The sequence below is a fragment of the Capricornis sumatraensis genome, chromosome 1 (genome assembly GCF_032405125.1).
Source record: "Capricornis sumatraensis isolate serow.1 chromosome 1, serow.2, whole genome shotgun sequence".
In the NCBI taxonomy this organism is placed as follows: domain Eukaryota; kingdom Metazoa; phylum Chordata; class Mammalia; order Artiodactyla; family Bovidae; genus Capricornis; species Capricornis sumatraensis.
This window is the reverse complement of record NC_091069.1, coordinates 141092475-141116391: the sequence shown is the minus strand read 5'-3', so window position 1 is coordinate 141116391 and position 23917 is coordinate 141092475. Positions and strand designations below refer to the sequence as shown.

Sequence of the window (23917 nt, the reverse complement as noted above, 5' to 3'; positions counted from 1 at the left end):
GCTCCTGACTTCAGCTATATATTTCACTCCTTTAACCAAACTATCTACAAGTTTTGAGTCATGTTACAAGAAAACAAAAGAAAGATTTTAAACCTACAAACAAATATTTTGTGTAACAGGATTTGAAAAAGTTCACTATTTTCCTGTAGGTTTTATGTACTATAGGTTTCATGTGAAATTCTGTCCTTTAATTATTTGCATGACTGAGGGTCAATGTAGTTTATTTGTTTATATATTCGGCAGAATATATTACGATAGTATAAATTAAAATCAAGTAAAAATGAAACCACATCTTTGAAAATCAGGAAATTTAAAATCAATTTAGAAATTATGAATAAATAAAAATATATAAAGAATATTGACAATGTATACAATTCTGACCTGAAGTTAACACTTGAACACATATAAAATACCTATGGAGAGTGTTTATTGCACTCAAGTACTTCAGTTTTCAGTGTTTGGGGACAGGGAGAATAAACATGTAAATTTAGACATTTTAATAAGCATCTGCTAATTTCTTTCAAAAAAGAAATTTGTGGCTAATTTGTGTTTTTCCACAGTTGTATGGATAACACAGAATATAGAGTGGGATAAAATTAATGATGCCAAAGGAAAATGTTTTACTTTCCAGAATGTAAATCAGGGAATTTACTGTCCAAAACTTTCCATTACTTTGGCTATTTATTACAGGGAGCATTAAATAACATGAGATGAAAGTGACAGAACAGATTTTTTTGATAAGTCCACACTATTTTAAATAGTAATTTCTGATAAAATGATGTAAATCCTAAACATCTTGAAAATGAACTACACTATTTCAAGTAGCTGAGACCAAAAATGAGACATCTGCCAGAGAATCAGAAAAAGAAAGAGTGACAAGATCAACAGAAGTTGAGTGCCTGCAAGTTGTAAAACATTTTACAACATGATCTAGATGTTATTTTTTTCTTTTTTTTAAGTGAAAAATGGAAAGCAATTCCAGCATACCATATTTCTGGCATGAAGCAAAATTTTAATAGTCTAAACTTTGAAAGCCATCAAAGTGAGAGATTGCATATCTGTAGTGGTATCTTGAAAAAGGAAACAAGTCTCTCTCTCTTTTTTTTTTAATAAAAATCAACATCATTTGACAATGTTGAATAACAGATATGGAGCAAAGAAGGGAGTCTTGCAGTTAATACCTGAGGTGGAAGTGCAGAGGATAAAAGTCAGAGGTTTAGAACTTCCCATTCTGTTCAAGATCCCTTGACCTCTGCTAATTGCTTAATGCAAACTGTATATTTCAAAAGTTCTTGTATATCTCACTGCAATCAGCTAGGAAGTAACTACAGTTAAATTACTCTGGATAAATATAAGGCAGATACTATAAACTCCTTAGATTCTCCAGGCCCTAAAATTACTCTAAAATACTAGAATAAAAATGAAACTACAGAATTGTCTTCCAGATCTCTTCCTTTGCAAAAGGACACCACCATTTTTGATAGCGTAACTGCTACTTCTAATTAAAAACCTTGATCACTGGAAATTATCTCTGATTATCATTGACTGATTACTTCTGCTGAAACTGTTTGTCTCTAAACTTTACTTTGTTAAAAATTTGGCACCTTGCCTTACCACCATGGTGGTGGTGGTTTAATGGAGAAGTCATGTCCGACTCTTGAGACCCCATGGACTGTAGACCACCAAGCTCCACTGTCCATGGGATTTTCCAGGCAGGAATACTGGAGTGGTTTGACATTTCCTTCTTCAAGGGATCTTCCTGATCAAGGAATTGAACCTGGTCTGCACTGCAGACAGATTCTTCACCGACTGAGCTACAGGAAAGCCCTGAGAAACCTAAACCCACTGAAGCTGCTCCTATGTAATTGTCTCCTCCTAGCTCTTCTGTTCTCTGCTTAGACATGGTGGGGATTTGAACCCTCTGATGAGAATATTCCAGTTTTCTTGGTCAATCTATCTCTCAATTCAGTTCAGCTGCTCAGTCATGTATAACTCTTTGTGATCCCATGGAATGCAGCACCCCAGGCTTTCATGTCCATCACCAACTCCCAGAGCTTGCTCAGACACATGTCCATCGAGTCATGATGTCATCCAACTATGTCATCCTCTGTTGGTCCCTTCTCCTCCTGCCTTCAATCTTTCCCAGAATCAAGGTCTTTTCCAAGAAGTCAGTTCTTCACATCAGGTGTCCAAAGTATCGGGAGTTTCAGCTTCAGCATCAGTCTTTCCAATGAATAGTCAGGTCTAATATCCTTTAGGATGGACTGGTTGGATCTCCTTGCAGTCCGAGGGACTCTCAACACCAAGAAGACCAAGGAGTCTTTTCCAACACCCTAGTTCAAAAGCATCAATTCTTTGGCACTCAGCCTTCTTTATAGTTTAACACTCATGTTCACACACGACTACTGGAAAAACTATAGCTTTGACTAGATGGACCTCTGTTGGCAAAGAAATGTCTCTGCTTTTCAATATGCTATCTAGGTTGGTCATAGCTTTTCCTCCAAGCAGCAAGCGTCTTTTAATTTCATGGCTGCAGTCACCATTTGCCGTGATTTTGGAGTCCAAAAAAAAATAAAGTCTGGCATTGTTTCCAGTGTTTCCCCATCTATTTCCCATGAAATGATGGGACCAAATGCCATGATCTTTGTTTTCTGAATGTTGAGCTTTAAGCCAACTTTTTCACTCTCCTCTTTCACTTTCATCAAGAGGCTTTTTAGTTCCTCTTCACTTTCTGCCATAAGGGTGGTGTCACCTGCATATCTGAGTTTATTGGTATTTCTCCCGACAATCTTGATTCCAGCTTGTGCTTCTTCCAGCCCAGCATTTCTCATGATGCACTCTGCATAGAAGTTAAATAAGCAGGGTGACAATATACAGCCTTGACGTACTCCTTTTCCTATTTGGAACCAGTCTATTGTTCCGTGTCCAGTTCTAACTGTTGCTTCTTGACCTGCATACAGATTTTTCAGGAGGCAGGTTAGATGGTCTGGTATTCCCATCTTTTTAAGAATTTTCCACAATTTTTTGTGATCCACACAGTCTTCATATCTGAGCTGGCAGATTCCAAGCCATTTTCACTAACATTGACTGATATAGAATACTTCAAATATCTGCTTGCCTTCTTCCTAAAAGTTCAACTCTTTCTCTGCCCTCATTGTGGTTATGTAACTCAGTAAACAGAAAGCTGGATCAGGGTAGCCCTGGATCCTTAGCATTATTTGTAGCAGAAGGATGTCCACTAAAACTATTGATGATGTCTCTGGTCCCCAAGACTTTCTTAAGCAGCCTCTGATTACTCTACCCACCATTGGTGCATTGTTTAAGTCAAGAGCAAAAAATAATGACTTCATTCTCCCTTATTCTATCTCTTAAAAGGGCTAGTGTTATTAAATATTCCTCATAGTAACCTATAGTGATTTAACTTAGGTTTAGTGACTATAAATTACTTTATACCCTAGAAGAGAATGATGAATATTTGGTACTCATAATATATGTGAAAAGTTAACAGGTTAGAATAAAATTAATTTTGAATATTAACATGAAGAGGTACCAAAATGCAAGAATTACAAAATACATCCCTCAGTTAGCTCACTATTTTGTCCATATTTTATAGTCTGGATCATGATATTTTCAGTGAAAAATGAATAAATATTGAATAAATCCTCCTCATATAACAACTCACTAAGCTAATTTAAGCAGTAGTTGAACTAATTAAAAAGATGTTAAACCAAAGATATCTGTTTAGGTTTCTCACAATCCCATTCGGAAACTGATTACTTTATTCAGAAGATGATCCTAGAAAACTTGATTAAAATATGGCAGCATGGAACTGGAGGAGAAAAGCCAATATGGTATACTACTGAACTAGTAACCACTGCAGGTAACAGGGGCTAAGGTTTCAAACACATCTTAAAATTTCCCTCAAGATTGTGAGGAAATGTGTGTATTTATTTACCATTTCCATTCAGTTAAGATTATTTCTAGATCAGGGTTCAGTAAAAGGCAAATAGTAAATACCAGGGGCTTTGCAAACCACGTGATCTCTGTCACACTATGCAACACTGCTGTTGTAATATAACAGAATCAAACAGATAAGTGGTTAACAAATGGCTATTGCTGCATTCCTTTATTTACTAAAACAAGTAGGGAGCTGCATTTGGCTTGAGAGTCATGGCTTGACAATTCCTTCCTCTTCTAGACCATCCATCACCCTGCACAGCATAGCAGAAGATGATCTTGCAATCAGAAAAAAATCCTCAGACAGAAAGATGCAGGAAGCCATGGGCTTCTGTGGAAATTTCTATAGTGACTTCTTGGGAAATTCAAAGGATATATGTAGTAAAGATTAAGGAGATAATAAAATTTGAAGTCAGAAAAAGAAATTATTTAAAAGAAAATTAGCTACAGAACTATGTTGCATTTTAAAAATCAAGATAAAGAGAGCATCTAAATATTGTTGCTCTTTAGTCATTAAGTCATGTCTGACTCTTTTGCAACCTCATGAACTGTACCCGCCAGGCTTTACTGTCCATGGGATTTCACAGGCAAGACTACGGAGTGGATTGTCATATCCTTCTCCAGGGGATCTTCCCTACCCAAGGATCGAATCTATGTCTCTTAAGTCTCCTGCATTGGCAGATGGATTGTTTAATCACTGAGCCACCAGGGAAGCCCAATCTAAATACTGGTTGTGCCAAAATGTTCATTCAGGATTTTCCATAAGATATTATGGATATACCCAAATGAACTTCTTGGCCAACCCAATACTATGTCGGAAGTCTCAAATTATTTTATTTTAAAGATAAATATCATTATGTTGTACACCTTAAACATGTTTTATGCCAATTATATTTCAAGAAAATTAAGTCCTAGATTATAAGGGAAAGACTTTAGATCTTTTTTATCCAGAATGATTAAGCTGTAATTTTTTTTCTTTTTGATATATATAATCATATGAACACTGTATAGGAAGAATATGTTTCTCAAAACAAAACAAAGCACAGCAGCTATTGCCTACTACTTTGTTCTTTATCTGTACCATGTCAAATTAGCATCATTGCATAAAAGCATCTCTTATGTCTGCAGTGACAATTGCAGATGCTCTTATGTCTGCTGCTGCTACTAAGTCGCTTCTGTCGTGTCCGACTCTGTGTGACCCCATAGACGCAATGACAATGCAATTCTTCCTTGAAAATAATAAATTTGCAGTAAATGTGTGGGGTTTTAAAGACATTTAAAATCAGATAAAATAGGAATTAGTTAAAGATAGTGTAATGAAGCTTGAAATCCAACATCACCTTACCGAACCTCAAATATAAGTATGTGTGACCATTTTGAAATTTGTTAGTCCAAAACTGCAATTCAAGAAACTAAATTATCACTTTAGAAAATGGCTAAATAAATTACAAATTATTTACTTTTTAAAACTTAGCATTCATTTTATAGGTATTTCACATTCATATTACATGTATTTCACAAAGTAACACTTAAAAAACGAGGACTCACACAAATATTCCAGGTCAAACAAATAAAGGAAAGCTGCAGAGATGTAATTTGGGAAATTTTTAAGACACATAAATAAGGTATTTTCATTTTGTGACTTTTCTAATTTGATTTTCAGTTAGTCTCTACCTGAAGAACTTTGACTTCTAACTATATCTTTATTGAACATAATTTTAAGATAAATGAAAGATCAAAACAAAAATGTACATAAGGTAATAGCTTTTCTACTATAGCTTTAGAAGGCTGTATTAGAGTTCAGTCATAACCAACAATATTATTGCCTCATAAAATAGCCCAGTAGAGCTAGACTATTATCCCAATTGTGGCGCTATAAGACTTGATGAAAAATGTGTGCAATAACTATGAATGTAAACATGCAAGTGTATTGGATTTTTCTTTTCTTCCACATCAAGGGGTAGAAGTAGCGATACAAGAGAAAACGAATGAAAAAGTAAAGGAATCAGATGGATGAACCATAAAAACATAACCTAATAGCAAGTATTACAATGTTGCTGTGATATCTAAATAGAGGAAAATATTGGTGTTCATAATATACTTACAAATTATTGGTTCATAGAGCTCAGTAAGATGGAGCCACAACCAAGATGTTATGTAAGTCTAATGGGAAACTAGAATTATACCAAGTTTTGAAGATCTTATACCTTTAAGTCTCTAGTTCATTTACTAGTAGATAGACCAGCAGGGGAGAGATTGTGAAGGACATGGTGTGTGCATATAGACCTTATAAGATGAACTCACCTTAGAAAATAAAAATGGAAGAACAGATATCTATTTAGAATGTATATGCTATATTTTGGGGCTGAAAATACCACTTGGTTTTTGATTGCCTAGAGATTTAGTGTATATATGTATAACATATATATATGTTCGCTTGTTTTCCTAGGGAAAACTCATTCATTAAAATAGGTCTATGCATCTAGAATTTTTCATTATATATATATTGACTTTGCAGCTGTTTTACTTCCTAAAATAGGTAACAATGGCAGACACAATTCTAAAGTGACCCCAGTCACTTTAAAATCACTGAGGCTCTGCTCTCCCTTTGAGTGTGAGTACAACCATTGAATTAGATGTGATATCACTTTGGGATTCACTTACTAGTCAGCTGACTTTTACTTTAAAAAAACGGTATATGGGGGGAGATATCTCAAGTATGCATAACCTAGACAGGTGAATCCTTAAAAGAAGATGAAGCATCAGAGAAATTATCCTTTGGGCCTGAATGGAGAAATAAACCGGCAAGTTGTGAGTAGGCCTAGAGGTAGCGGCACCTAGAAATTGAGACTGACCTCAGCTGACAGCCAGCCAGAAAGAACAGGGACTTCAGAAACTACAGTCTCAAAGCACTGAATTCTGCTACACAATATGAAGGCAAGCACTTTCTAAATATTTTTGGTAATTTTATTTTTTTTACAAATAAATATTTACTCAAGATTTCTAGTGTTTTAAACTGCAGGGTAATAAGTAAATGTTAATAGCACTATTTTTCCTTACACAGCTATAACTGATGGAGAGATTTCAATATTTGACTAATTTTTGAGGACTATAGAACAGTTATACTTTTCCATTGATTATTAAGTCACTCTGCACTGTTTCATTGCTTGTTAGCTATTTGATTATGATGTAAAGTCAGGGTGTGTGTATCTGTGTGTTAAAGAAAGGGATTATCTTTTCTGAATTGTATTGAGTCTCTTGAAACTGGAAGCTTAAAATTTTCATTAAATTTGGAAAAATAATATCATTCCTTCAAATACTTTTATCTGCAAGGATAACTTTGTCTTCTCATTCTGGTACTCAAGTTGCTCATATCTTATACTGCTTGCTCCTATCTTATAAATCACTGAGGCTCTGCTCATTTTTTTTTTTTAGCTTATTTTTTTATACTTCAATTTGAACAACTTTTATTGTACTGTGTTTAAAACTCACTGGAATAGTGGAAATTTGGAGATTCTAATACATTGTTGTACTATTCAGTGAAAATTTTGTTTCTTATATTCTTTTTTTACATTTCTGGAATTTCCATCTGGTTCTTTCTTGTTGGTGGTTCTAATAGTAAATCTGAAATTTCCTCTTTACTCTTCTGTTTTCTTTTTAAATACGTCAAGATATGTCTAATAGCTTTTTAAAATTTATTTGTTTATAAATGAAACAACGGTGATAAAAGGTGCAATGATAAAAGGTACAATTCACAAAGAAGATGATAGTCAAAGTAAAGTCGCTCAGTCTTGTCCGACTCTTTGTGACCCCATGAACTTGTAACCTACCAGGCTTCCACTCCATGGAATTTTCCAGGCAAGAGTACTGGAGTGGGTTGTCATTTCCTTCTCCAGGGGATTTTCCCCACCCAGGGATTTAACCCGGGTCTCCTGCTTTGCAGGCAGACACTCTACCGTCTGAGCCACCAGGGAAGCCCATAAAGAAAATAGACAAGTGTATTTAAAATTTTGCATATTATATGTTGTTATTAGATATCCAAAGGATAAAACATTACTAAAAAATATGAACTTTGCTGAATTTCAAAACATATAATTGTTTAGCTTTTTAAATGAATGTTTTGCTATGTCCATCATTTTTGTTGTTTGTAATTTATTGGTATGGCTTATTTCCATTCCTGATAACGGATGACATTTTTTTTTTCTGTTTCTCTACTACTCGCTTATATTAAAATGTTCATACCTAGTGTGTGCTGGACATTTTGAACACTACATTGTTCAGAGTCTGGACTTTGCTTAATTAAGATAGCAAATCATTTTGTTTGAATTGGCAGTTGCTTTACTGGAGGACCACTTCATCTTTCCGAGACCTATCCTTGAGCTTTGTTAAGGTGGATCTAGAGTAGTCTCTACTTTGGGGTTATGTAGACTAACCCAAATATATGGACTCTCTGGGTTGTCTCATGAATGCCTGGAGTTCTCTATGAGGTTTCTCCAGTCTGACATGTCAGAACTCCTATTTTTCTACTCCTACGTAAAGTTCAATATTTGTTCAGCTCACAGAAATCTGGTAGTTATATTTTCCCAGTCATTATACTTTATCAGGACTTAAGGGCTTGCCTGGTGGCTCAGACAGTAAAGAATCTGCCTGCAATGCAGGAGACCTAGGTTTGATCCCTGGGTTAGGAAGATCCCCTGGAGAAGGGAATGGTTACCCAGTCCAATATTCTTGCCTGGAGAATTCCATGAACAGATGAGGCTGGTGGGGTATGAATCTCAGCCTTTGAATGTACAGCTTAGTTTTTGGCTACAAACACCATGAAGACTCTGGAGTTCCTTCTCTGCATTGTTCTTGCCACTAAAGATCCCTGTGTCCCACTGCCTCAGTGACCCTGAATCCAGTCTATCTCCTCAGCTTGATGAGTCTTCTATGTACTGTTTTGCCTTCATTTCCTATACTACAGTCAAGAAAATGCTTCCAGGCTGGTACTGATACAAGCCTAAAACTTAACTCTCATAATCTCATCCTCAATGGTCACACTCTTTATGTACAACATACAAAGAGTTATTTCATACAACTTATATATACACTTAAAATGTGTTTTTAATAGAAAGGCTAGTCCAGCAGTAGTCATTTCATCATAACCAAAGATGACAGTTCTTATTTTGAAATCTATACTGTCCTAATAGCCATATGAAATATTTCAACCTATCCCACCCCCACCCTATTCCTTTGAAATACTAACCAGCTCTGCCACAATCTTCCCTATCTATAGACCAGATTTTTAATTCACAATCTGTTTAGATCAAAACTAACTAAAGAAAGTGAAGTTTTTGTTGCTTTTCTGAGAAATGCTTCTCAAGCTTGTTTAGTGGCAACTGGGAATTATATTTACATTTGTTTCAGAATTTAAATTATTGCTATGTATCTTTTAGAAATATTTTCTTTATGAAAACTTTGACTTTTAAATCACTTTGAATATATGCATACACAAACACACAAGGCATATACACACCTCATAATCTACAGCACAGGTCCCCAACCTCCAGGATCTAATGATTGATGATCTAGAACTGATATAATAATAAAGTGCACAATAAATTTAATATGTTTGAATCATCTCAAAATCATCCCCCCTCAACCCAGTCCCTGGAAAAATTGTCCTCCGTGTAAATAGTCTCTAGTGCCAAAAAGGTTGGGAACTGTTGGACAGAGAATAACCTTTATACATTTGAATCTTCAGATATTAAAAATCTGGGAGATATTTAAGAATTTTTTCAACCCAAGATTTTATTTAGATATATACATATGTAATATATGCATACATGTGCTATGCTGTGTTCAGTTGCTTCAGTAGTGTCCAACTCTTTGTGATACTGTGGACTATAGCCTGCCAGGCTCCTCTGTCCATGGGAATCTCCAGACAAAAATACTGAAGTGGGTTGCCATGCCCTCCTCCAGGGGATCTTCCCGACACAGGGATCGAACCTGCAACTCCTGCATTACAGGCAGATTCTCTACTGTTGAACCATCAGGGAAGCCCCAATATACATACATGCTATTGTGTAAATATATAAAATATGTAGTGCATATATATTATTTGTTATATATTTAATTTGTTTTAGAATATTGAATGAAAATTGGAAAGCATTATATTGAATTCTATTTTACTAGGAAGAAAAAATTTAAAGAATAATAGAAATATATATTTCATTTTCCTCAAGCTAGATAAAAATAATGAGACTTCTAAAGTTATCTAAAGTTTGTAGAGCAGAAGAGAGCAAATGATAGGTGTAAAAATAATACAGTACTTTGAGACAAATTGAAGCAGAGATAAACAGATTAAAAATTCTGAGTTTGAAAAAAAGATACCTTTAGCAGTACTTTTCATGAAAATGAACCCCCTGCCAAATGTTGCAATATAGTATCAGAATTTGATATTCCATGTGTTAAAACCTTTCTAAGATAAATTATTGGAAAATCCAGCATAGCTAATAGGTCTCCACTGCCTTTGACAACAGAAACTTTTAGAACTGGTCTCAACTAATCCTTCATGGTGTCTTAGGGGTGGCTCAGCTATTAACTACTCTGAGTAATACAGTTTCCTTAAAAGGAGCTCAGTAGTGGGTCCCGGGAGGCAGGCAGATCAAAGGACACAGGGTAGTACTGGTGGAGCATTTTACATCACACTCAGGAGTATTACCTAACCACTTAAACAAAATAAATAAATAAATAAAAACTATCTTTAATCAAAGTCTGCAGTTTTACTGATAACTGTTAAGAAATGAGAGTTGTGATATAAACTTGTTAAAATATCACTATTCTGACAGTTTTTTGTTGCACTGTGATCAAGCTTCTATAGGGAATTGGTAGTCAACATGTTATTATTTTAAGAAATTGCTTTTGTAAGAATATCTTCATAAAAACCTGTTGAGGAGTGGGTAGTTTGAGATCTCACTAATTTATCTTGTCAAACAAGCAGAGAATTTGAAAGAGCAACAGAATTATCTCAGCTATATTTTCTCCATTTGTTTTATTTTGTAATACATTTGGGTCTATAATTAGTCATTTTTATCAACAAATATCCATCTATATTATAACCAAAATATAAATTATAGAAACGTCTTTATCAACCTAATAACAGAAGCTCATTATAGAAGTTTAAACTGTTCCTAAAAAATCAAGTTTTACTACAGAGAACATGCTGTGTTTCAGTTATTACAAAAATTTGCAATAAATTTTAGAATTATCAATAAAACTAAGATTTGTGAATAAAACCCATCATAAATATTCACCATAGTGTTATGTAAGAAAGAAGGCAATGATTTTTCTTTTTTTTTTAATTTTTATTTTTTAATTTTAAAATCTTTAATTCTTACATGTGTTCCCAAACATGAACCCCCCTCCCACCTCCCTCCCCATAACATCTCTGTGGGTCATCCCCATGCACCAGCCCCAAGCATGCTGTATCCTGTGTCAGACATAGACTGGTGATTTTTCAACATTAAGAAACAATTCCTCACATTTAAATTTTTCAACAATAAATACTAAAAAAAAATGAAAAGTATACAATGCTTCATGACATCCCTACATATGTGTATATATATGCATGTATATCTGCATATATATACACATATATTGATATCTGAGATTTTGCAGAGGTGCCAACTTAATATTCAGAATCATATTGCCTAAGTTAACTCAACTCTGTAGAAGCTGAATATTTCATACATATGAAAATGCCTAATGCAAACTGCACTGTTCTGTGTAATTAATGAATGTATAAAAGAAGAGATTGGAAAATGCAAAACATCTCCATAAAGAATGCAGAGGCAGGTGGTTTATTTGTCCATGAAATAAATCTTTAATTAGTGCTCTGGAATATGATTTTGCGAAACAATATTTGTTCCATGTTTCCTATCACTAAAAGAAAAGTCAAGATATCTGCCTTTATTCCTCTGAAATAAATCATTTCTTTATATAATGATAAATGTATACATTAAGAAAATATCACATATATTACAGCCAAAAAATCCCAACACACATGCAAAACGCACCATGATAATCTTCTTGTTATTGAACATGTACTTTAGGCTGCTTTTCTTAAAATTTGATAAACAGGAGGGCAAGAAAAGGGCAGAAAATGTAATTCTGTAGTATGAACCATATCACAAATGAGACTAGGACAGGAAGAGAATGACGAGTTGAATGTGACGGAGATACAAGTTGTAGGTTAGGAAATTCAAACAGGGTAGAGAATGAAGTGATTTAGCAAAAAAAAAAAAATTTTTTTTTTTTGGTAGAATTCATTATAGACGTTTCCACAACTCCTAAAATTTATTGCAAATACACGTTTGTAGGTAAACACTGATTATCCATTTGGTTCCTGATGTTAAAATCTGCAGCATTTAATTAACTATACTCAATCTTGGTTTGCGTGCCACATGTGCTGTTGCTGCTGCTGCTAAGTCACTTCAGTTGTGTCCTACTCCTAGCGACCCCATGGACTGCAGCCTACCACGTTTCTCTGTCCATGGGATTTTCCAGGCAAGAGTACTGGAGTGGGGTGCCATTGCCTTCTCCAGTGCCAAATGTATTGTGTGCCAGTAGTCTCATTGACTATTTGATCTGGGCCATTGCATGCTTTTTATGAGATTAAAACTAGTTGCTGCTAGGAAGACTTGTCATTTAGTAACTGGTGTTAGATTCTAGCTTCCTCTGTGTCATATGACCAAGTTCGAGGTCTGTTGGTCACGTATTTAACATTTTGAAATGAATATGTGAAAGAAGTATATTTCTGTTCCCTGGTGGCTCAGAGGTTAAAGCGTCTGCCTCCAATGCAGGAGACCCGGGTTTGATCCCTGGGTAGGGAAGATCCCCTGGAGAAGGAAATGGTAACCCACTCCAGTATTCTTGCCTGGAGAATCCCATGGATGGAGAAGCCTGGTAGGCTACAGTCCACGAGGTCGCAAAGAGTCGGACACGACTGAGCAACTTCAAGTTCACAAGGAAGACCTACTTATGTGTAATCTAGGAACAGAGTAGGCAAAATGGAGAAAGACAGGTGAAGCAGTAGCCAGCATCAAGAGTCATGAAAAGAAGTAGCAGGGACCCATTTGTGACTCAGATACAGAAACGAAATTTTCTAAATAGGTCTCTCCAATTTTGAGCTGGGTCCTTAAGGATGATTGTCAACTGGTCCCGATTTTGAGGTTGTAGTTCAGTTCAGTTGCTCAGTCATCTCCAAGTCTATGTGACACCATGGACTGCAGCATGCCAGGCCTCCTTGTCCATCACCAACTCCCGGAGTTTACTCAAACTCGTGTCCATTGAGTCGGTGATGCCATCCAACCATCTCATCCTCCGTCATTCTCCTCCTCCCTTGAATCTTTCCCAGAATCAGATTTGTTTCAAATGAGTCAGTTCTTCGCAACAGGTGGCCAAAGTATTGGAGTTGCACCTTCAGCATCAGTCCTTCCAATGAATATTCAGGACTAATTTCCTTTAGAATAGACTGGTTGGATCTCCTTGCTGTCCAATTGACTCTCAAGACTCTTCTTCAACACCATAGTTTAACAGCATCAATTCTTCAGTGCTCAGCTTTATTTACAGTGCAACTCTCACATCCACACATGACTACTGGAAAAACAATAGCCTTGACTAGACAGACCTTTGTTGGCAAAGTAATGTCTCTGCTTTTCAATATGCTGTCTAGGTTGGTCATGACTTTTCTTCCAAGCAGTAAGTGTCTTTTAATTTCATGGCTGCAGTCACTATCTGCAGTTATTTTGGAACTCCCCGCCCCCCAAAATATAAAATCTGTCACTGTTTCCCTGTCTATTTGCTATGAAGTGATTGGACCGGATGCAATGATCTTAGTTTTCTGAATGTTGAGTTTTAAGCTGACTTTTTCCACTCTCCTCTTTCACTTTCACCAAGAGTTTGTGGAGATGTACAGATTAAGTAAGACAACCTGAGAAGTTAGCTGATTCTTACTGGGGTTGAACTCACACTTTCAGGCTTATCATGTTCATCCATTGGTTTTAACTGGATGACCTCCAGTAGCTAGGAGGTGTCCCAGTAATCTTTTTTTTTTTTTCCTAATACAAGAATAAAAAAATACAGAAAGTAGTGATAAAAAATATTCTGTCCTTATTGATATAAAAGGGTCAATTTTTAAATTTTTTTTTCTAATATGATTTTTATAATGGGAAAACTAAGATTGAAGTTGGTTAGATCTACTAGAAATGCCATGGCCAGTGACAAAAGAGTGTACCATTTCTAAGACAGAAGATGAAGCAGAAAAATGGTCATAACACTGTACTTCAAAGAACAAAAGTAAAGAGCTGAATAAGTCATAAGAATATCTAGTAAACAACCAGATGGTTGCAAACACTCAACAATCAACATATTTAAATTAAACTCTTACAGTGAATCAGGTGTTATATTTGTGTAACTATGTGAACAACATATTCTCTGTTCCAAGGAGTTTAAGATATATTAAAATGTTAGCCCAAGTGAAAGTGAAAGTCACTGAGTCATGTCCAACTTTTTGCAACCCCATGGACTATACAGTCCATGGAATTCTTTAGGCCAAAATACTGGAGTGGGTAGATTTTCCCTTCTCCAGGGGATCTTCCCAACCCAGGGATCAAATCCAGGTCTCCCAAATTGCAGGTAGATTCTTTACCGACTGAGCTATCAGGGAAGCCCAAGTAGATGTGACCAAACCTGCCTTGTTTTTTGATGCTCTCCCATGTTCTTATAGCACCCTAGGGATACTGCAGATTTAGAAACCTTCACATTTATTGATGATGACATAAGGATCAAGGCAAGTGTCTTGGATTCTGAGGGTAAAAAGAAAAAGAAAGAATACACTTAGAATGTCCAGCCAATTTACTACTCTGAACTAGTAATGCAACCAGAATGGCAGGCAGAATCATAGCCAAACGTTCTCTGTTAACTAATGCAGATCTAGTTCCTATTTCCCTACTATCCTTGCTTCCCATTTGGCTGCCCATCTTCCCCTAAGACAAAGACTTAAAAATGGAAATGGAAACATAAATGTAAATTTATTCTACACTGGGACTTAGGTCAGTAGTTAAGACTTTGCCTTTCAGTGTGAAAGATGAGGGTTTGAACCGTGATCTGGGAGCTTAAATCCCACATGCCTTGTGGTCAAAAAAACAAATCATGGAACAGAAATTTTGTAAATTTCTTTAAATATTTACAGAAATATTGTAAAAATGTCTCATCTACACACAATAAAAATCTTCCTTCCTACACACATCCACTGATTGTATTTAACTTTTTATCATAACCTTGAAGATAATCTTTAAGTGTTATCCTAATAGGAAATTAGTTATGTTTTGATATAATATTTATTTGAATAGATGTAATGATAGCATTAAGGTTAAAGATGGCAGGAATTTCAAATAAGAAGTTTATGTAAAAAATACAAGCCTATTTAAAATATTTGGAAGGCTTCATTCTAGACATTCACTGCCAAATTCATAGACTGTTTTATTATATGATTTCAAGAAGGAAAGCCATAACTTTAGAATAACAAATTATTTTCATATGCATATAAATATATGTAAAATTATCATTACATATAATTTGAAAGAAAATGTTTTGTTTTATTTTGCTAGTTAATTTTAAATAGTATTAGATCCTTCAATTCTAGTTACTATTGAAGTATATGAACTAAGAGGATATTGATCAAGTGAGTCCCCTTAGACTATGATGTATGAATACTATATAATGGGTAATGCAGCAGCAGACGGCAACTAAAATAGAGTGGGGTAATAGATTTTGAATTTAAATCACTCTCTACATTTCTCACTATTTTTGAGTCTTAATTTTAGTTTGTTTAAGAAAAATGCAAGGACAGATAAAAATATAATAAAGAATGCATTGCAATAGAAACAATTTCCCTAACTCATACCTATAGAACATGAAAAAAAAACCTCACTTATTGTACTGTGGAATGAATTGCAGCTCATAGAGGTAAAGTGACAAGCTCCAGATTATACATATTTTAATAGATTTATAACAATTAGAACCAGAGTTTTTCATACTCTCAGTTCTACAGTCTTTCAAATATTTAAACAATAACTCTTAAATTGCAGAAATTATTTGTATAGAATGATACAGACTCCTCACTGTCTACAAAGCTTTAAAAACCAGTGATTATGCAGGATTTGTTTACATAAATGTAAATTTTATTAGCAATAAGATTATATGAACAATTTATTGGGGTTTTGGGGGATTTGATGAAATTAAAATTTTTATTATTTGTGATGAAGGGTTTATTAATTTTTAAAAATACTTACATATCTAAATCTCAAAGGAATTTAGTCATTGTCAATCTAACCACACAAATAAATGGATTAAATACATGAATGAGTTATTTCTTTCTGTCTGTAATACTGTCTCTCTCTTTCTATTCAATCATCCATCCACCCTAACAATTTATAGTTTTTAGCTTGAGAGAAATTGATTTGTATTCATAATTAATTCCTCACATACATAATTCACATGAAATAGTATCCATTTACTAGAGATGACTATTCAGCATCCTACAGAAGAATATTGTAAGGGCTGTGAGTTTCTTATAAGTTTTTCAAACATTCCATTCTTCTCAAAAGTTCAGAGTGTTTTATCGATATTAGCTCATTAATCTTAACAGCATCCTTGCAAAGAAGACAACAAGTATTATCACTGTTCTATGCAAGCAGTAACAAATAATAGAAAGGTCAGCTGCCTTGTCTCAGGTTTATGGTGGGCAGTCATGAATCGAAGCACAAAATGAATGCAGTGAGTGTATATACACATATCCTGAGCTAAATCCATGGGCTCTGAACTACCTAACTTCCTTAATAAGAATCGTCGGGAACTTTTATTAAAATATACATTCATCTTCAACAAACACATTGCAATGAAAAAAAAAGGAGTTTTGCAAAATATCCTATAGGTTCAGTTCAGTTCAGTCACACAGTCTTGTCTGACTCTTTGTGACCCCATAAGCCGCAGCATTCCAGGCCTCCCTATCCATCCCCAACTCCCGGAGTCCACCCAAACCCATGTCCATCAAGTCAGTGATGCTATCCAATCATCTTATCCTATGTTATCCCCTTCTCCTCCTGCCCTTAGTCTTTCCCAATATCATAGTCTTTTCAAACGAGTCTGCACTTCATATCAGGTGGCCAAAGTATTGGAATTTCAGTTTCAACATATGAACACCCAGGACCCATCCCCTTTAGGATGGACTGGTTGGACCTCCTTACAGTCCAAGGGACTCTCAAGAGTCTTCTCCAACACCACAGTTCAAAAGCATCAGTTCTAAGCTCAGCTTTCTTTATAGTCCAACTCTCATGTCCATACAAGACCACTGGAAAAACCATAGCCTTGACTAGATGGACCTTAGTCAGCAAAGTAATGTTTCTGCTTTTTAATATGCTGTCTAGGTTGGTCATAACTTTCCTTCCAAGGAGTAAGTGTCTTTTAATTTCAAGGCAGCAAGCACCACCTGCAGCGATTTTGGAGCCCTCCAAAATAAAGTCAGCTACTGTTTCCACTGTTTCCCCATCTAGTTGCCATGAAGTGATTGGACTGGATGCCATGATCTTAGTTTTCTGAATGTTGAGCTTTAAGCAAACTTTTTCACTCTTCTCTTTGACTTTCATCAAGAGGCTTTTTAGTTCTTCTTCACTTTCTGCCATAAGGGTGGTTTCATCTGCATATCTGAGGTTATTGATATTTCTCCCAGCAATCTTGATTCCAGTTTATGCTTCCACAGCCCAATGTTTCTCATGATGTACTCTGTATAAAAGTTAAATAAGCAGGGTGACAATATACAGCCTTGACATACTCCTTTTCCTATTTGGAACCAGTCTATTGTTCCATGTCCAGTTCTAACTGTTGCTTCCTGACCTGCATACAGGTTTCTTAAGAGGCAGGTCAGGTGGTCTGGTATTCCCATCTCTTTCAGAATTTTCCACAGTTTATTGTGATCCACACAGTCAAAGGTTTTGGCATAGTCAATAAAGCAGAAATAGATGTTTTTCTGGAACTCTCTTGCTTTTTCCATGATCCAGCAAATGTTGGCAATTTGATCTCTGGTTCCTCTGCCTTTTCTAAAACCAGCTTGAACATCTGGAAGTTCATGATTCATGTATTGCTAAGCCTGGCTTGAAGAATTTTAAGCATTACTTTACTAGCATGTGAGATGAGTGGTAAAAGACATCAAAGATATATAAATAAAGTGAGTTATGTAATGTTTGTTAAGATTATAATTCAGATAAACTGTAAATACATGCATTTATGAAACAATTCTAAATCTGAACAATGACCAGATATTTAACAATATTTAGTGATTATTGATGGATATCTAGGTGTGGTGATGTTATTATGGCCATTTTACAAGAAAAGAACTGTTTATGAGATATATTCTGAAATATACAGTTGAGCCTTGAACAATACATGTTTGAACTGCTCAGATCCACTCATACACAGATTTTTATCAATAATGAATACTATCATACTACACAATCTAAATTTAGTTAAATACCAGATGCCAACCAGGAGGGCAAACAAAGGAAGCACAATTATGGAGGGATGCTGCTGGTGCTAAGTTTCTTCAGTTGTGTCATACACTGTGAGACCCCATAAACTGCAGCCCACCAGGCTCCCCCATCCCTTGGATTCTCCAGGCAAGAACACTGGAGTGGGTTGCCATTTCCTTCCCCAATGCATGAAAGTAAAAAGTGAAAGTGAAGTCACTCAGTCGTGTCTGACTCTTAGAGACCCCATGGACTGTAGCCCACCAGGCTCCTCCATCCATGGCATTTTCCAGGCAAGAGTACTGGAGTGGCGTGCCACTGCCTTGGGCACCCTTAATTCCTGCGTTGTTCAAGGATCAACTGCATACGAGTGAACTGATACGATATCTGGGATGTACTTTAAAATCATACCGAATGTGGTAGGATATGGTGTGTTAAGCATTTTCTAAGCACATTTAAGCATTTCACTAAGCGCAGGTGGCGGCGGGCCGGCACACTAAGTGTGGCCAAGAGTTACCCCACATCCGAAGTCAGGGACAGTGGCCCAGAGTGCCAGGCTGCCACGGCGCAGGAACGGCCAGGAGGAGCCACCCTGCATCCGAGGTCACGGGCAGCGGCTGAGAGGAGCTACCCTGCATCTGAGGTCACTGGCGGGCCGGGAGGAGACACCCCCAGTCCGAGGTCAGGGCGGCGGCCAAGAGGATCTACCCCGCGTCTGAGGTCAGGGCGGTGGCCGAGAGGAGCTACCCCGCATCCGAGGTCAGTGGTGGGCCAGGAGGAGACACCCCAAGTCCGAGGACAGGGGCGGCGGGAAGAAGCCACCTCGTGCCCGAGGCCAGGGGCGGTGACTCTGAGGAGCCACCCTCCTCGCAGCAGCTGGGAGAAGCAACCCTAGAAGCAGTGGCTGAGCAGGCACAGGAGGACCTAGAGGAGCTATCCCACGTTGAAGGTCAGGAACCGCGGGCGGTAAGAGATACCCCTTGTCCAAGGTAAGGCACAGCAGCTGTGCTTTGCTGGAGCAGCTGTGAAGAGCTACCCGACGCCCAAGGTAAGAGAAACCCAAGTAAGATGTAGGTGTTGCAAGAGGGCATCAGAGGGCAGACAAACTGAAACCATATTCACAGAAAACTAGTCAATCTAATCACACTAGGACCACAGCCTTTTCTAACTCAATGAAACCAAGCCATGCCCCCCAGGCAACCCAAGACGGGAGGATCATAGTGGAGAGGTCTGACAGAATGTGGTCCACTGGAGAAGGGAATGGCAAGGCACTTCAGTATTCTTGCCTTGAGAACCCCATGAACAGTGTGAAAAGGCAAAATGATAGGATACTGAAAGTAGAACTCCCCAGGTCGTTAGGTGTCCAATATGCCACTAGAGATCAGTGGAGAATTAACTCCAGAAAGAATGAAGGGATGGAGCCAAAGCAAAAGCAATACCCAGTTGTAGATGTGACTGGTGATAAAAGCAAGATCTGATGCTGTAAAGAGCAATATTGCATAGGAACCTGGAATGTCAGGTCCATGAATCAAGGCAAATTGGAAGTGGTCAAACAAGAGATGGCAAGGGTTAACATTGACATTCTAGGAATCAGCGAACTAAAATGGACTGCAATGGGTGAATTTACTTCAGATGACCATTATATCTACTACTGTGGGCAGGAATCCCTCAGAAGAAATGGTAGCCATCATGGTGAACAAAAGAGTCCGAAATGCAGTACTTGGATGCAATCTCAAAAATGACAGAATGATCTCTGTTCGTCTCCAAGGAAAACCATTCAGTATCACAGTTATCCAAGTCTATGCCCCAACCAGTAATGCTGAAGAAACTTAAGTTGAACGGTTTTACGAAGACCTACAAGACCTTTTAGAACTAACACCCAAAAAAAGATGTCCTTTTCATTATAGGGGACTGGAATGCAAAAGTAGGAAGTCAACAAACACCTGGAGTAACAGGCAAATTTGGCCTTGGAATGCAGAATGAAGCAGGGAAAAGACTAATAGAGTTTTGCCAATAAAATGCACTGGTCATAGCAAACACCCTCTTCGAACAACACAAGAGAAGACCCTACACATGGACATCACCAGATGGTCAACACTGAAATCAGATTGATTATATTATTTGCAGCCAAAGATGGAGAAGCTCTATACAGTCAACAAAAACAAGACCCAGAGCTGACTGTGGCTCAGATCATGAACTCCTTATTACCAAATTCAGCCTCAAATTGAAGAAAGTAGGGAAAACCACTAGAACATTCAGGTATGACCTAAATCAAAACCCTTATGATTATACAGTGGAAGTGAGAAATAGATTTAAGGGGCTAGATCTGATAGATAGAGAGTGCCTGATGAACTATGGACTGAGGTTAATGACATTGTACAGGAGACAGGGATCAAGACCATCTGCATGGAAAAGAAATGCAAAAGAGCAAAATCGCTGTCTGGGGAGGCCTTACAAATAGCTGTGAAAACAAGAGAGGCGAAAAGCAAAGGAGAAAAAGAAAGATATAAGCATCTGAATGTAGAGTTCCAAATAATAGCCAGAAGAGATGAGAAAGCCTTCTTCTGCGATCAATGCAAAAAAATAGAGGAAAACAACACAATGGGAAAGACTAGAGATCTCTTCAAGAATATTAGAGATACCAGGGAACAATTCATGCAAAGATGGGGTCAATAAAGGACAGAAACGGTCTGGACCTAACAGAAGCAGAAGATATTAAGAACAGGTGGCAAGAATACATGGAAGAACTGTACAAAAAAGATCTTCACGACCCAGATAATCATGATGATGTGATCACTCATCTAGAGGCAGACATCCTGGAAAGTGAAGTCAAGTGGGCCTTAGAAAGCATCACTACGAACAAAGCTAGTGGAGGTGATGGAATTCCAGTTGAGCTGTTTCAAATCCTGAAAGATAATGCTGTTAAAGAGCTACACTCAATATGCCAGCAAATTTGGCAAACTCAGCAGTGGCCACAGGACTGGAAAAGGTCAGTTTTCATTCCAATCTCAAAGAAAGGCAATGCCAAAGAAAGCTCAAACTACCACACAATTGCACTCATCTCACATGCTAGTAAAGTAATGCTCAAAATTCTCCAGCCCAGGCTTCAGCAATACGTGAACCGTGAACTCCCTGATGTTCAAGCTGATTTTATAAAAGGCAGAGGAACCAGAGATCAAATTGCCAACATCTGCTGGACATGGAAAAAGCAAGAGAGTTCCAGAAAAACATCTATTTCTGCTTTATTGACTATGCCAAAGTCTTTGACTGTGTGGATCACAATAACCTGTGGAATATTCTGAAAAACATGGGCGTACCAAACCACCTAACCTGCCTCTTGAGAAATCTGTATGCAGGCCAGGAAGCAACAGTTAGAACTGGACATGGAACAACAGACTGGTTCCAAATAGGAAAAGGAGTATGTCAAGGCAGTATATTGTCACCCTGCCTATTTAACTTCAATGCAGAGTACATCATGAGAAATGGTGGACTGCAAGAAACACAAGCTAGAGTCAAGATTGCTGGGAGAAATATCAATACCCTCAGATATGCAGATGACACCACCCTTATGGCAAAAAGTGATGAGGAGCTAAAAAGCCTCTTGATGAAAGTGAAAGAGGAGAGTGAAAAAGTTGGCTTAAAGCTCAACATTCAGAAAACGATCATGGCATCTGGGGCCGACACTTCATGGGAAATAGTTGGGGAAACAGTGGAAACAGTGTCAGAGTTTATTTTTTTGGGCTCCAAAATCACTGCAGATGGCAGCCATGAACTTAAAAGACAGTTACTCCTTTGAAGAAAAGTTATGACCAAACTAGATAGCATATTCAAAAGCAGAGACATTACTTTGCCGACTAAGGTCTGTCTAGTCAAGGCTGTGGTTTTTCCTGTGGTCATGTATGGATGTGAGTGTTGGACTGTGAAGAAGGCTGTGCGCCGAAAATTTGATGCTTTTGAACTGTGGTGTTGGAGAAGACTGTTGAGAGTCGCTTGGACTGCAAGGAGATCCAACCAGTCCATTCTGAAGGAGATCAGCCCTGGGATTACTTTGGAAGGAATGATGCTGAAGCTGAAACTCCAGTACTGTGGCCACCTCATGAGAAGAGTTGACTCAATGGAAAAGGTCTGATGCTGGGAGGGATTGGGGGCAGGAGGAGAAAGGGATGACAGAGGATGAGATGGATGGATGGCATCACAGACTCGATGGACGTGAGTCTGAGTGAACTCCGGGAGTTGGTGATGGATAGGGAGGCCTGGCGCGCTGCAGTTCATGGGGTTGCAAAGAGTTGGACACGACTGAGTGACTGAACTGAACTGAACTGAACTGAACTGATTATATTGGTTTTGCCATACATCAATATGAATCCACCACAGGTGTACACGTTTCCCATCCTGAACCACCCTCCTACCTACCTCCCCGTACCATCCCTCTGGTGGTTCATCCCAGTGCACCAGCCCCAAGCATCCTGTATCATGCATCAAACCTGGACTGGCGATTCATTTCATATATGATATTTTACATGTTTCAATGCAGTTCTCCCAAATCATCCCACCCTCTCCCTCTCCTACAGAGTCCAAAAGACTTTTCTATACATCTGTGTATCTTTTGCTGTCTTGCATACAGTGTTATTGTTACCATCTTTCTAAATCCATGTTTTTTAAATAGTAAAACTATCATATTGCTGATTGAATGCAATTTAATTTAGTTGTTCGTGAACTGTTACACTTTAAGCTGACTTTAACAGATTGAATTATTAGTTAGCTAATGCCCATTTGATAGCAAAATGAGGCCATAGGAAGAACAATTGTAGGAAGATTTCTTAAAGATGATACTGTATTTTTTTTTTAATTCCATGATTATTAGGGAAATCTTTTAAACAAAGAAATATTATTACTATTCCTAAACTTCTTCAGTAACTTTTATAGCATTTTAACTTTAACTTTATATGCTTAAACTTCATATAAATGCCATCAGTTCAGTTCAGTTGCTCAGTAATGTCCGACTTTTTGAGACCCCATGAACCACAGCACTCAAGGCCTCACTGTCCACCACCAACTCCCGGAGTTCACCCAAACCCATGTCCATCGAGTCAGTGATGCCAGCCAACCATCCTCTCCTCTGTTGTTCCCTTCTCCTCCTGCAGTTAATCTTTCCCAGCATCAGAGTCTTTTCAAATGAGTCAGCTCTTTGTATCAGGTGGCCAAAGTATTGGAGTTTCAGCTTCAACATCTGTCCTTCCAATGAACACCCAGGACTGATCTCCTTTAGGATGGATTGGTTGGATCTCCTTGCAGTCCAAGGGACTCTCAGGAGTTTTCTCCAACATCACAGTTCAAAAGCATGAATTCTGAGTTCAGCTTTCTTTATAGTCCAACTCTCACATCCATACATGACT

General features: G+C 37.4%; 1 non-coding gene across 1 annotated transcript; it reads left to right on the top strand.

The window, feature by feature from the left end:
- Positions 1-12758: 12758 nt before the first annotated feature.
- Positions 12759-12830, top strand: TRNAW-CCA (transfer RNA tryptophan (anticodon CCA)). Its single transcript has one exon. It is a non-coding gene; the product is annotated as a tRNA-Trp (tRNA).
- Positions 12831-23917: the final 11087 nt, after the last annotated feature.